The sequence below is a fragment of the Oryctolagus cuniculus genome, chromosome 8, assembly GCF_964237555.1.
Source record: "Oryctolagus cuniculus chromosome 8, mOryCun1.1, whole genome shotgun sequence".
Lineage (NCBI taxonomy): Eukaryota > Metazoa > Chordata > Mammalia > Lagomorpha > Leporidae > Oryctolagus > Oryctolagus cuniculus.
Genome location: NC_091439.1, coordinates 133,424,559 through 133,439,747, shown reverse-complemented (window position 1 = coordinate 133,439,747; position 15,189 = coordinate 133,424,559). Strand labels below are relative to the sequence as shown.

Here is a 15,189-nt window from a genome sequence, read left to right as displayed (position 1 = left end):
AGTGATTGTTCTGGTTCATTATTAGTTATTGTTTCTCTGTCACTAATCAATGCTATGACTCCCAAGCCCTTTGAAAGTCCCTGATTTCTACCAAGTCTTATTTCTTTGTAAAGTAAGGATCATATTGCCTATACTGTATATGGCTACAAGGCTTACATTAAGTCAGGTTAAAAGTGTCCAACACATGTTCTGTGTTAGTTCCCTCCTTTCGTAAACTTGTTGAGAGAAACTTAATTCCACAGAAAAATAATGCAATGCCAATTACACTCTTTCAATTCAATTTACTTAACTTAAAGTTGACATTAAATGAGCCATTTCACACTGGATAATTTATTTTCTTCAGAACATTTACCACTGACATCACCTTATGTATGTTTAGTCTTTGGTTGACTGTCTTCCACCCTAGAATGTCCACAGACTCTCTTTTGCCTGAATCTAATCCTGAGCCTAGAATGACTGGACACACTGTAGAAACAGTAGAAGGAAATACTTATGTCATGCTCATTTATTGTAGGCGTTGAAAGTAGTAATTTAATCTTCATAAGAATAACATTAGGTTGATACTTCTATAGCCCTATTTTCAAAACAGAAAAGAGATAACACGTCTTAGCTCAAGTCATTCAGAAAACAAGTCTCAGACTGGGATTTGAATGGAAGAAGCTTGGTTCCAAAGTCAGCAATCTTTCACCACACTGAACCGATCCAACATATCCTCAGTGAATAATTCAATAAATAAGTGAATGCCTTTTCCAGGATGCCATTGAGATCAGCTAGACACAGTTTCTCGGAATTAATAGTTTACTCTGGATTGTTGTTTGCTAGTCTATATATTTGTGAAATGCTCTACTATACTCAGTATATTTGTTGCATTTCGCCTTAGAATATCCAAACATAATGTGCTCCAAGGGTTTAACTGCTTTTAAACAGACTTCCAGCCAGTCTTCCACCTTGCCCTTGCTTGCAAAGGTCATCAGGTCACCTTTTAAGATTCCTTGTTGGAACCCGAGTGGTTTTCTAGCCTTTCCACTGAAACTTTAGACGACAGCCTTCTTGATTCTGTTTCTTCCAATCTCTCAGCTCAACCTGGTTTTCAAATACCACACTTTGTTACTGTAATGCTATTTCTTATTATTTTAAAAGTGGTTTTATGCATTTAAAAAATCATTGTAGTTTTATTTTAAGGTAGAGGTAAATAGATATGGTCTTCCCTGCCATGTTTAATGAAAGATCTGGGTTTCATCTGGCCCTTTTGTTTATGTTATTTTTCACATCCAAGAAAGCATCAAGAGCTACTTAATATGCTTAATCTATTCACATTCTCCTATTCATACTCTTTCTTTAAAATATTTATTTATTTGAAAGTCAAAGTTACACAGAGAGAGAAGGAGAGGCAGGGAGAGGGAGAAAGAGAGAGGGAGAGGGGGGGATAAGGGTGGGAGGGAGAGGGAGGGAGAGAGAGGGAGAGAGAGAGAGAGAGAGAGAGAGGTCTTCTATCTGCGGGTTGACTCCCCAGTTGGCCCTAACGGCTGGAGCTGTGCCAATTTGAAGCCAGGAGCCAGGAGCTTCTTCCAGGTCTCCCACATGGGTGCAGGGGCCCAAGCACTTGGGCATCTTCTACTGCTTTCCCATGCCATAGCAGAGAGCTGGATTGGAAGAGGAGTAGCGGGACTCAAACCGGTGCCCATATGGGATGCCAGCACTGCAGGCAGCGGCTTTACCTGCTATGCCACAGCTCTGGCCCCCCATTCATACTATTTGTAAAACTTAGTTCAAGGTATTATTTCATTTATTATGAATAGTTTTTATTTATTTCATTTGAGAAGCTGAGAGTTGGGGGCAGGGAAAGACAATGAGAGAGAGAGAGAGGGGGGAGAGCGAGCTCCCATCTGCTGGTTTACTCTACAGATGCACACAACATCTGGGGTTGGGGAAGACCGAAGCCAGGAGCCTGAAACTCAACCTGGACCTCCCAAGCTGGTGTAGGAACCCAACTTTCTGAGCCCTCACCAGCCGCCTCCCAAAGTTAACACAGCAGGAAGCTGGAACTGGAAGCAGGGCCAGGACTCCAACTCAGGCACTCCAGCATGCAAGGCAGGAGTCCTAAGCAGTGTCTTCCACTGGGCCAAATGCCTTCTGGACCAGATGTCCATGTCCCTCTCTGTGTGCCTTTCAAATAGGCACTCCATGTCACCAACGACTAAGTCACGGCTTTTTTGTTGTGGCTAACTAGGCTGGAAGGTCTGACCCGTGGTCATCTCTGTAGCTTCTCTGTCTTTATTTTCTGTTCTGTGCTTCGACTCATGCTGAACTGCTTGTAATTGATTTCATGATTTCTCGCGTCTGGGCCTTTGTGAGTGTTCACTCCCTTTAGATGCTCCAGTTGTCTGCAGGTGGATACTGCCTGTTCACTCTTCAGCCACTCTCCTCTAAGAGCCTTCTCTGATTACCTAGGCCTTTCCATCCCCTCATGTTGCACCCATAGTACCTTGCATTTACTCCTAATACAATGGTTCTCTCACCAACTGAAACTGTCTGAACTGACATTGTCTCTCCTAATTAAAGTATTTCTTTGCCCCCTGTCTTATTTAGAATAACGTTCAAACCCTTAACCGTGTCTGGCAAAAGGACACACGTGAAAAGCACCTCTGTGACTTCGTCTCCTACAGTTCTCCCATTACTCCCCATGTTCGGTCACACCTGCTTCCTTTCTGGTCTTTCAGTACACTGAGTTCTCTCCTTTGTATTTGCATTTCTTTATATTTTTAATTTAAATTAAAAAAATATTTATTTTCATTTTATTTGAAAGGCACACAGAGAGGGACATGGACAGGAACAGAGACCAATAGAGAGAGCTCCCATCTGCTTGTTCACTCCCCAAATGCCTGTGGTGGCTGGGGCTGGGCCAGGCCTAAGGCAGGGGCCTGGAGATCAATCGGGGTCTTTTACTCTTGGGGTAGGGATCCAAGTACTTGAGTCACCAGCTGCTGTCTCCTAGGGTATATATTAGCAGGAAGCTGGAATCAGAAGTGTAGCTGGCACTGGAACCCTGGCACTCTGATGTGGGGCACAGGTATCACAGACAGTCTCTCAACTGTTAGGCCAAACACCTGCTCCCTACTATTCCTTCTGACTGTGCTTCCTGGTCCCCAGCTCTCAGCAGAGTAGCTCCCTCCCATCCATGTTTCATCTCAAGCCCTGGTTAATCGTTCCACATAGAAGTGTTCTCCAGTTACACTGTCACACAATTCTGCTTATGTGCTCTGCGGACTTGCCACAAACTTCACGCCTGAGGGCAGGAACCATGCCTCTATCTTCCAGCAAGCGTTTCATTTCTTCAAATACCCAGAAGGGTCTAGAGATTTTTCTCATTAATCAAGAGGGAAGGAACAAGGTAGCCTCATGTTTGCATATACATTTCCAAGTAGAATTTCTTGCACAACTTTGAATGTGTACCAGGAGCTTTCCTAAAGCCTCAATTTATTAATTCAGCAAACACTACAGAAATATTTATGGAGCTCCAATTATGTTTCTTACACTTATTTGGATATTGGGAATACAACAGTAAATAAAACAAAGTGCTGTCCATTATTGAGCTCATGTCTTATTGGGAGGGAGGAAGTTTCAAGATACATATCTCAGAAAGGCATTGCATAGTCATCAGGTAGTGACAAATGTTATTGAGGTGGATTATATAAACCTCAAAAATGCATTACACAATGACCAGGTAGCAGTGAGTATTATTAAGGTAGTTTATTAAGGGGAGTAGGTGGACAGTCATTGAGGAGGGAGGCTGCTATTCACTGGAGTGTTTAGAGAAGGCACCTCTGAAGGCATCCTGTCATTAAAACACTGAGGAACAGCAAGCTGGGGAGAGAGAAAAGCAAGTACTGTTGCAAACGAATGTGAACCAGCTAGGAGGGCAGGAGAAATGGAAGAGCGCTAGTTAGGAGCAGAGCGGTGAGATAAACAGCCAGGGGGCAGGTTATACACACACACACACACATACACACAAACACACACACATATATATAGTGCAGATTGTAGCAAGAATATCAGATTTCTTTTTTACCCTGTAGGTGTGATAGGAACCTATTGGAGGGTTCTGAGCATGCTAGCAACATACTCAGACTGGAAGGTTTTACTCTGTTATGTGGATAATAGCTTAAGGAGGTAGAAGTGGAAGTAGGGAGACCAGCTGTAAGATTATTGCAACTGAAGCAAAAGATAGAGAGGCTGTGTTTTGGATGGTAGTGATAGAGGAAGCTAACAGCATTTGGATTAGGGATAAATGTTAAAAGTGAAGTTCACTTACATAATCTGATAACTTGATGATGGATAAATGATTTGAATGTTGGTAGGAAATGAAGAGGAGAGAAAGTAGACTCAACATTTTGGGCCTGGGGACTGACATGAATAGACTAAGTGATCTTTTTTGAAAATGAGGAGCACTCTGAGAGATAATACCTAGGTTTTCTTTGGACAAATGAGAGTGGATTTTAGACAATGTCTGGAAAATATAGTTTGGAATAGCCATTAGATATCCAAGTAAAGATGACGAGTAAGTAGTTGAAAATGAAAGTGTGGAGTACAAATGAATAAATTTAAGATTGGAATTATAAGTTTTAGAGTCACACTATAATTCATACAGATATGTGTATATGCATATATACAAATAGTATTTAAAACCATGGAATGGCTTTGATAACTTGGGAACTGAATATAGATTGGGAAGAGGCAGGCATAAGCCCTGAGTCACTCTGACAGTTGATTCAGAAAGATGAAGAGGAACCACTAAGAAGAGAAACCAAATGGGTGGTAGGAGAGCCAGTGGAGTAGGGGACTTTGGAAAAAGAGAAGGCACCTTGGCAAGGATTGGAAGAACCACTGTGTTGAATGCCTTGGGAAGCCTGGAAAAATAAACACTAGGGACTGACTACCTGGCAATGTGGAAATCCTTGTTGACCCTGATGAGAATGGTGCTAGGGCAGGAAGCCTCAGTACGGGTCAGAGAAACAACTGAAATAGCTGTGAAGCCAGCATCTAGCAAGAGTTCTTCCAGGGGAAAACAGGAGGGAAGAGGGTAAGAGAAAAGAAAAAAATTGGGGGGAGAGGGAGTTTGTGATATGTTGAATTTCTGCCTTTTGAAATAGATCAGATGTTTTAAAGTCTTCTCAAGAACATCTAAATCATCTCAATTTTAAATAAGAAAACCTTGGGTATACAACACAGAATACCTCTCCATCTCCTAGTTAAGTCAGTGCTTCCCAACCTTTCTCTGTGTTAACGAGCATAGGAAACAATAGTATCTGTAGGAAGTAAGGCACATGGAGGCAGAGGCTTGCAGACTTAGGGACTCAGGCTTGCAATCAAGGCACTTCTTGATTGAGGGAAGTCAATATGTTTGGCCAGTATCTCTAGCATGCTGCTTGAGAAAGGTGAATTAGAAAGTTTGCTGAGGGGCCAGCATCATGACATAGCAGGTAAAGCACTACCTGCAACACCGGTACTCTACATGGATGTCGGTTTGAGTCCTGGCTGTTCCACTTCTGAACCAGCTCCCTGCTCAAGGCCTCTGAAAAGCGGTGGAGGATGGCCCAAGTGTTTGGGCCCCTGCTATCCCTGTGGGAGCCCTAGATGAAGCTCCTAGCTCTTGGCTTCGGCATGGTCCTCTTAGCTGTTGTGGCCACCTGGGGAGGAACCAGCAGATGGAAGAGTTCTCTCCCTCTGTCTCACCCTCTCTGTCTGAAACGCTGACTTGCAAATAATTAAAATTTTTTAAAACAAGAATGTTCATTACATTATTTGTATCTTGCTTATATTTTTCAAATATTTGCCAATTGATTTAGCAAGTAGTGGGAGGGATACTTTAACAATTCTTATTGTATGTACTTGTTTTTTCTCTTTGAAATCCTCATAAATTTTAGTCTACACAATATTACATTATCTATACAAGTAAGTTTGAGATTAACAGATTTTTCAGGTAAATTGCTCTCATTATGTAGTGTTCCTCTTCACAATTGATAACTATTCTTTCTATAAATTTTTGTGACATTAAAATATCAATTATTTGCCTACTTTTCCATCTATTTCCTTTTAACCATCTTACGTCTTTGAAACCCCACAGAGCTGACTATTGCTTTTTTGTGTTGACTGAGCCAGCGTCTGCTGCCTGGTGGGGTGCAGCATTGGCAGGAAGCTGGAGTCAGGACGGGGTCTGTTCCCAGACTCCAATATGGGATGCAGGCGAACCAAACAGCATCCTCACTGCTGTGAAAACCCTTGCCCCAGATGCCTGGTTTGTTCCTCACCTTTTACTCTTTCTGTCTCTTCCACATTAAGCTCACTCTGTTCACACCTTGATTCCTCACTCTCCTGTCTTCCCATCCACATGAATTTGGAAGTTCACCATCCATTTTTACGATGTTAGCATTACTCTTGAGTAAGGTTAAAACTACTCTTGAAATTCTCCGATCTCTGCTTGAATGTCCATCACCCCAAACCCTTTAAGTCAATCATCATTATTACTACTGTTGTGTAGATGGTTTTATTTTTAGCCTTTTTTGCATTTACTAGTTTTGCATTCATAGCTTCTTCTCGAATCTCATGGCGTGTCCTTGAATAAGTACATTTTAGCTATTTTAGTGAATGCATCAGTCCGTTTTCATGACTACAATGAAATACCTGAGGAAATCTAACTTTGTGGACAGAAAAGGTTCACATAGCTCACGGCTCTGGAAATTCAAGATTGGGTGATCCCGTTGGTTTGGCATCTGTTGGACAGCAATGATGAAATGTGTGAAGAGGGGGAGTCACAGGGAATCAGAGACAGCAGTGGGTCCAACTCATATGCTTATACCAAACCTTCGTAGGGCACGTCCCCCGTGACCCAAGAGCCTCCCATGAGGACCACCTTCTCAATATCCTCACTGGGGTGTTCTACCCTCCTACGACTTTGTTCTCTCAACCTGGCATTCATTTCTTGGTATGTTAAAACTCCTCAATCGGATTTCAAGTTTCCTGTTTTCTTTTGGTTGCACTTTCTAGAAGTTTCTCGGAAGTTTTTTTCTTCCTTGTACACAACTTATTATTCCCAAACACACTCATTTCTACTCACTGACTCTTCGCTCTCCACTTTTCCTCCTGTGTGTTTCGGTTTCCCTTTAAGTAACCTCTCCTTCTCTTTCTTTCTGTTGCACTTCCCTCATAAGCATTCATTCCTGGATATTGGTTCCTATTATGAACAAGTCACTAAAAACCAACTGGAAGCCCTGTGTGAGGATTTGGGACTACAGGTGATCTATAATCAGGGTGCTTAAGCCAGACTGGTTTTTGGAAAAATTCTCCCAGTTCTTACTATCTTCCATGTTCTGTAAATTAAAAAAAAAAAAATCCAGCCATCTCCTGCATTCGGGCATACAGCACATGTCAGTGTCTTGGGACCAAGAGGGTGGAAGAGAAGTCAGAGACTCATCCCTGCTCCGTGCAGGCTGTGTGCTCTGCAGTAGTCCCATCCCTTCAGAGAGACTGCATGTGTTTGCCAGGGTTATCATTGTCCCAGGGTGTAAAAAATAGTTCTCAACTTGGGGATCCCGAGATCATGCGGATAATACCAACTTGAGCTCTCAACTGGAATATAATTTAAATCTATGATTTAACTGCTCAGAAGATGTTGTTTTCCTTATACTTACAGAATTCAGGCCAAAATAAAAGACAGGTTCGATGTTTAATCTCAGTGTGGGTGGCTAGATTTATTCTTCTATCAGATATACTCACCAAGTGCGTAGTGTTTTAAAAGTTTTTTTTTTTTTTTTTCCTCCTGATGTAGAGGTTTCCAACTGTGCATCCCGTGCAGGCCCACTTCCTGCCTTCTGTCCTGAGGCCCACACACCACTAGACAGCCACAGCTGACCAGCCCCAGGGCAGCCACATTCAACTCTTAGGCCAACTTCTCTGCTTTTTCACTCCCTCTTCCTTCCTGATTTTTGGTGATTTTTCCCCCTTCTTGTCGCACAGTTACACATGCATAAGGACAGTTCTTGTATTTCATCTTTCGTCTCTAAGTTTTTATATTAGGAGTGATTTTTGATCATCTCATCTGCCACACTGTTCATCTCTAATTATCTTATTTTCATTTTGCAATAATGGATTTTTCAGGCCTGGAAGCTGGGACTCGTGGAAGCTAAATGACTAACCCTCAGATGCTGAAATCAGCGTATGCGAGAGGCCTTCAAAATGTTCATGAAAAATGCACATTATAAAAAACTGCATGCAGTAGAAGATGCCCAAGCCCTTGGGCCCCTGTACCTGCATGGGAGACCCAGAAGCTGCTGGCTTCGGGTCAGTGCAGCTCCGGCCATTGCAGCCATCTGGGGAGTGAACCAGTGGCTGGAAGACCTCTCTCTCTGTCTCTCCCTCTCACTGTCTGTAACTCTACCTCTCAAATAAATAAAAATAAGTAAAATCTTTAAAAAAAAAAAAAGAAAAACTGCATGCATTTCAAACACTACTTGCAATAAAACAAATATTTCTGTTAATTCCATTTTCCATGAACGTTTAGAAGTGTCCTAATATGAGCACATGTTGATATCTAGGATCTGATATTCAGAAATAAAATATGCATTTAAAAAGGTAGAAATATTTAGGCTTTAATATTTAGTGACTCCCATTCTTCATCTTCAAAGTTTTTTAATTTACTTATCATAAGAGGCTGAGGAACTGAGTGAGCAAAAAGAGACACACACAAGGAGAGAGCGCCCATTGGCTGATTTCATTCCCAAATGCCTGTAACAGATGGTATGATCCAGCTGGATCCAGGAGCTGGGAACATAATCTGGGTCTCTTACATGGGTATCAGGGACAGGATCACTTGGCCCATCACCACTTCAGGGTATGCATTAGCAGGAAAGTAGAATTCCTAGCATAGCCAGGACTTGAACCTAGGCATTGTGGTAATGGATGGTCGCATCCAAAGCAGTGTCTTAAGTGCTGTACCAAACACCCCCGCCCCCAACTATACACCCTTTGTCTCTTGTAATAACCTTTTGCTACTAAGTTACTCATCAGAAATTTGAGCTACTGGGACTGACATTGTAGCAAAGCAGATTAAATCACTGCTTGCAGCACTAGCATCCCATATGGCTGCCAGTTCGAGTCCCAGCTACTCCACTTCTGACCCAGCTCCCTGCTAATGTACCTGGGAAAGCAGCAGAGGATGGCCCAAGTGCTTGGGCCCTTGCCACCCACATTGGAGATCAGGATGAGGTTCCTGGCTCCTGGCTTTGGCCTGGCCCATCCCCTGTTGTCGGCATTTGGAGAGTGAACCAGTGGATGTAACATCTCTCTGTCTTTCCCTCTCTCTGTGTGTCACTCTGCCTTTCAAATAAATAAATCTTAAAAAAAAGAACTTTGGACTGTTAAAACAGCTACGTCAAGGCTTCAATGTACTTGCAAAATAGGATAGTTTAAAAACAAAGCTGCAAAAACACTAAACAGCTGCCATGCAATCAGCTGCGATACATGGATTTGCATGGTCTAACTGAGGACTGAGCCCTGACAAATAACTCAATGGGATACTCTCACTACCTTATTTTTCATACACAATGAACGCAAAAGCACCTTCGATGTTGAAAAAGTCTGGCAAAATATTTTGTTTAATAAAGCAAAGAGAAACAGTTTAAAGCAATGGGTGTATATCATAACATCTCCATTTACCTTTTCCTGGGAAAATAATAAATATGCTCCGGCTCTTAAGTTTCACAGCATGTATGGAGAAGCCATTGAGCACATGTCCCTCAGGAGACTCCCAGGTATACACAGATGGCCAAGTTAATTGAAAGATATTTTGAAATACAATAACTAGCTTTTTTTTTTATAAAACTGCACAGATCCCACATCAAAGATTTTCAAAAATGTTTAAAAGTGATGGGATCTTGTCTTACCAAGGACTCTTAAAAATAAAGTAGGCTAAAGTGAAGATGTTGTTTTTGAAGAAGTGGAGGGGACTTCCCCACCAGCCTGGCTGCTCTGTACACCACCTCCAGGTAGTTTTCAGGTGCCCTTGGACAGAGGCGATTTGAATCTAAAAATCACAATCTAAATTTCTACCATGATGGAATCGATGTCTTCTATCTTTAAGGTCAACTTATCTAATAAGCACAGTAGGTACTGCACCTAGAGTCTACAATAATTTTAAAAACTCAAGACAAAGGTTCATATGATTAACTTCTTAAAGAATCATGAAGTAATATGATACAAATAAACACATAGTCAAAAATCTACCCTGGATTGTGTTTGTGTAATAGAGATCATAAAGTCTACTTTTCATGTTGATTTTGGAGGAAGGGACCCACCAAGGGAAAAATGTCCAGCAGGATGTGGCTCCCTAATTCACACAGACATTTTAGTTCCAAAGAAATGGATTCCTGGGAGAGTGGGGGGTGGGGCTGGAGTTTTGGCATAATGGGTAAAGCCTTGGCCTGCAGTGCTGGCATCCCATATGGGCGCCAGTTCAAGTCCCAGCTGTTCCACTTTCAATCCAGCTCTCTGCTATGGCCTAGGAAAGTAGTAGAAGATGGCCCAAGTCCTTGGGCTTCTGCACCCGTGTGGGAGACCTGGAAGAAGCTCCTGACTCCTGGCTTCAGATCAGCCCAGTCTTTGCCATTGCAGCCATTTAGGGAGTGAACCAGTGGATGGAAGACCTCTCTCTCTCTCTCTCTCTCTGCCTCTGCCTCTGCCTCTGCCTCTCTGCAACTCTGCCTTTCAAATAAATAAATAAAGCTTTAAAAAAAGTAAGAAACGGGTTGATGGTGCTGATGAGGTAGAGACCTTTGGGAGGTTATTGGATGGAACTGGGTTACTGGGTTGGAGCATTCATGATCAAATCATGTTGGCCTCATAAGTAGAGACCACATGAACTAGCACGCGCCTTCTCTTGCTTTGTGGCTCACTGAGTGATCACTTTTTTTGTTGTTGTTCTGTTAGTATATATTTACTTTTTTTTTATTGAAAGGCATAGTGACAGAGAGAGAGAGAGAGAGAGATGTTCCGTACGCTGGTTCACTCCCCAAATCCACAGCAAAGCCAGGACCCTGGAGCTCCATCTAGCTCTCCCACTCGGGTGGCAGTGGCCTAAGGACTTGGGTCCTTGTTGCCTTCCCAGTGCATCGTCAGCGAGCTGGATTGGACGTGGAGCAGCCAGGACTCCCACTGGTGCTCTGAAATGCGATGCTGGCATCGTGCGTGGCAGCAAACCCACGGCGTCACAGTGCCGACCCAGGGTGATCCCTTCTCGGCTTGTGCTCCACCGTCGCCAGCCTCTACCCTCATCAGATGCCAGACTAGTGGGTCCATGCAGCCTTGCAGTGTGGACTTCCAAAGCCATGAGCTGAAATAAGGATTTTTTTTCTTTTTTCAGAAAGTAGCTGATCTCAGGTACTGTAGTTAAAGCAATGAAAAGCTAACTAGTTCAGACCACAAAGGGCAAAACACAGTCCAGCTATCCTGTCACTTACTGGGCATGATGTATGGCCCTTATCCTGACAATTGTAGGGCATCCTGAAGCATTAGGAAGAGCTAATTCTTCCTATAAGTTTTAGTACGTAAGAAAATCCCCATATCACTCTTGATGTCCTAATACTTAGCAACACAAACTAAAATAATTACAGATGCAACCTGCAATGTTCTTACATGGCTGTAGAGCTTCCTTCAGTGACATACTTGAAAGGAGGTGCTGAAAATTCTGCCCCAATCAGAGTACTGCTTTGGGAGAGACTTTCGTTAGCCGCAACTTCTTCCTAAGGAGCTTAGATGTTCTCAAGGCAGGAAGGTTTGCAGGAACTCTCTTGTCTTTCTCCATCAAAGAGCCCCATCAGCGTGCATTCTCAGGCAATAAAAGTGACAGATAATGTCCCCCCGCTATTGCTATCATTTGCTTTCATTATAATAATTTTATATATGGGAGAAACATAGTCAGTGTTCTTTTGAAGATATTGCTGGAGAATATATAGCATTTAAGGAGAAACTTCTGAATTAAGTCAGGTTTGTGCATGAGTATTTTATTACGGTTTAACCATTCTTTCTCTTTGTTGAGCTTTCTTTTTTCTCCATGGAGAACAGTGCTATTATAAGTAGGAACTTGACCACCATCTTTCCTGACCTGAGGCAGAATACATCTGTGGTATAAACTAAAATACAATTCTGATGTCATGTAAACTTATCTACAAACATAATGAACTACCTTTAAGCTCTTAAAATAATTTACTTGAGGGGCTGGAACTGTGGCATAGTAGGTTAAGCCTCTGCCTGCTGTGCCAGGTTCGTGTCCCAGTTGCTCCACTTCCCATCCAGCTCTCTGCTAACTGCCTGGGAAAGCAGTAGAAGATGGGCCAAATGCTTGGAACCCTGTACCCAGCTAGGAGACCCAGGAGAAGCTCCTGGCTCCTGGCTTCGGATGGGCGCAGCTCTGGCCATTGCAGCCAACTGGGGAGTGAACCAGCGGATGGAAGATCCCTCTCCCTCTCCCTCTCCCTCTCCCTCTCCCTCTCCCTCTCCCTCTCCCTCTCCCTCTCCCTCTCCCTCTCCCTCTCCCAACTCTCCCTCTAACTCTGCCTTTCAAATAAATAAATAAATAAAATTGTTTTAAAAAGACAATCATGACAAATGTACTTGATAGGCACTAGGTTTGCTAAGTTTTGGTTGTGACAAGAAACTCAGCTTTAAGAGATTTTTCTGTCGCATGAGCTTCATCTTGCAGGTGATTCTGAAACTGATTTGAGGAAATATTCCAGTAGTAAAAAGGTGTTTTTGTTCTATTGTTCCTGACCAATTCTTCTTATTTAGTTCTAGAAAAAGAAAGCCCTTGGAATTTATGCCAACGTTGTTTAACTATCGCAGCAAGAGGGATTGTCTCAAGCATGTATTACCAGAAAATATTCAAGGAAGTCCATGTTCAAACTGAGACCATTTGCATCTCCATAAATATAAAATACCCCTTAGACAGCAGCAGTCCTTCCTTTCTAGCTGCTGGGTTTACTCGTGGGGAAGGGCTTGGACGTCTATCACGGTCTTCAATGTCAAGTTGACTTGCAGGGAGCAGTGGGATCAGACAGAAGCTGTCATGTCACAAGATAGAGTTTTCAGAAGTTTCTTTTTGGTCTGTTTGTGACTTCAAGGTTCTGCTTTATACTTCCTGTTTCTAACCACAGTTATATGTTCCCATTTTAAAATGTAATTTTAAAACAATTTAAAATTCTACTTTTAAAAGGTAAATAGAAGTGACACTAACACCGTACAACCCTGATTTTTTTTTTTTTTTTTGGTTTTCTTTTGCTATATCTGGACAGGAAGGATGCTAAGCTTTTCGATAAAAGGGATCTTTTTTCCTTGTACCTATATGTTGCCTTGTTGTTTAATTAATAATTTGGTGACTGAAATAAAATGGGGGAAATAATATCAACAAGAAGTTTGTTCAAGGTCATTTTTAAAAGATTTTATTTTATTTACTTGAGAGGCAGAGTACAAAGAGAGAGGAAGGGAGAGAGAGAGGAGAGGGGTCTTCCATCCAATGATTCACTCCCCGACCTCCAACCCACAGTCCCAGATGGCTGCAACAGCCAGAGCTGGAGCAGGCTGAAGGCAGGAGCTAGGAGCTTCATCTGGGTCTCTCATGTGGGTGGCAGGGGCTCCAACACTTGCACCATCTTCTGCTGCTTCTCCCAGGCCATGAGCAGGGAAGCAGGTCCAAAGTGAGACAGCTGGGACACAAACCCAGGCCCATATAGGATGTGGGTGCTGCGGGCCAAAGCTTAACCCAATGCGCCACAGTGCTGGGCCCCTTATGGTTATTTTACTAAAGCCAACAGGTTTGCTTTTTCTATTTCACTTTTTTTAAAAAAAAGATTATTTGAGAGGCAGAGCTACAAACAGAGAGAGGAGAGACAGAGAGAGTCTTCCATCTGCTGGTTCACTCCCCAAATGGCTGCAAGGGCCAGAGCTGGGCCAATCTGAAGCCAGGAATCAGGAGATTCTTCCAGGTCTCCCATGCAGGTGCAGAGGCCCAAGCACTTGGACCATCTTCCATTGCTTTCCCAGGCCAGCAGAGAGCTGGATGGGAAGAGGAGCAGTGGGAACATGAACAGGCGCCCACCGGGGATGCTGGCCCCGCAGGTGGAGGCCTAGCCCATTATGCCACAGCACCAGTCCCCCACAAAATACTTAAAAAAAAAAAAACCAGCAGTGACCTGGAGGCATTCTGACAAGGCCCTGGGTGAGCTCTTGAAGTCCATCGCAGGGACGAGTTGGAACCGAGCCAGAGAGGCATAAACTGCTCCCCCTGCACACCTGCTCAGCTGCACTGCAAGGCTGTGGGACCACCAATGAGAGGAGAGAACCACTTCTTAGTCACTAACCACACTTAACTCACCCCTACGCTGCAGACTAACACCATGGAAAACACTCGATACATTAGAAGAGGCTGAAAATGGTGTGCTACTGTTTGAGCCCGTGAAACATCAAGATTTTATTGACTTCAAATCACCCATATTGACTTCTCTTCATTTCCAGCTAAGATCGGAACTATATGTGAAGCCTCTGGAATAATGCGGCATTTTTTGAGGAGACCTTTGTCCGTTTTAAGGTAACTTCTGTGGCTATACAGCAGCCCGAAGTCCATTACTACAAAAACTATCACATTTGATGTAAACATCTAATTTTTTAAATAAGGCTGCCTTTTTTAGAAAAACTTTTCTTTTTTGGGGGGGGGAAGGTCTATGTGAGAATGCATGTGGGCACAGTCACTATCACAATCTGCCCAAAGTGAGGGTGCTTCAAAAAGTTCATGGAAAAATGGAATAAAAGGTAAACTTGTTTTGGTGCAAACATTTCTGACATCCATGCATAGTTTTTTCATAATATCATTTTCCATGAACCTTTTGAAAGCCTAGCATTTCTGGTTAGAAATGGCATTGTCAGAGAGTGAACTATGCATTTTATTCAATGTATATTCTCCTATATAACCAATGATAACGAACTCGTTGTATCACTTCATATGGTGCAAACAAACATATTTGGGGAAAACCTCACCATGGCTGTGTGAGTGGATTTCCAAGTATCCATATTTCACAAACTTCACTGCCAAGCTGACGGTGAATGAACTAGTATATTTCACTGAACAAAATTGCTGGGATTCTAATC

General features: G+C 42.7%; 1 protein-coding gene and 1 long non-coding RNA gene across 12 annotated transcripts in view; one reads left to right on the top strand and one right to left on the bottom strand.

Moving 5' to 3' along the window:
• The window catches only part of MARCHF1 (membrane associated ring-CH-type finger 1), a 1,003,118-nt gene that overhangs the window by 126,802 nt on the left and 861,127 nt on the right, over positions 1 to 15,189 (bottom strand). The window lies entirely within an intron of this gene.
• The window catches only part of LOC138843420 (uncharacterized), a 38,513-nt gene that overhangs the window by 4,541 nt on the left and 18,783 nt on the right, over positions 1 to 15,189 (top strand). Inside the window, exon 2 of the long non-coding RNA XR_011378118.1 lies at positions 14,560 to 14,632. This is a non-coding gene — a long non-coding RNA (uncharacterized lncRNA). The remainder of the gene's footprint in view (positions 1 to 14,559; positions 14,633 to 15,189) is intronic.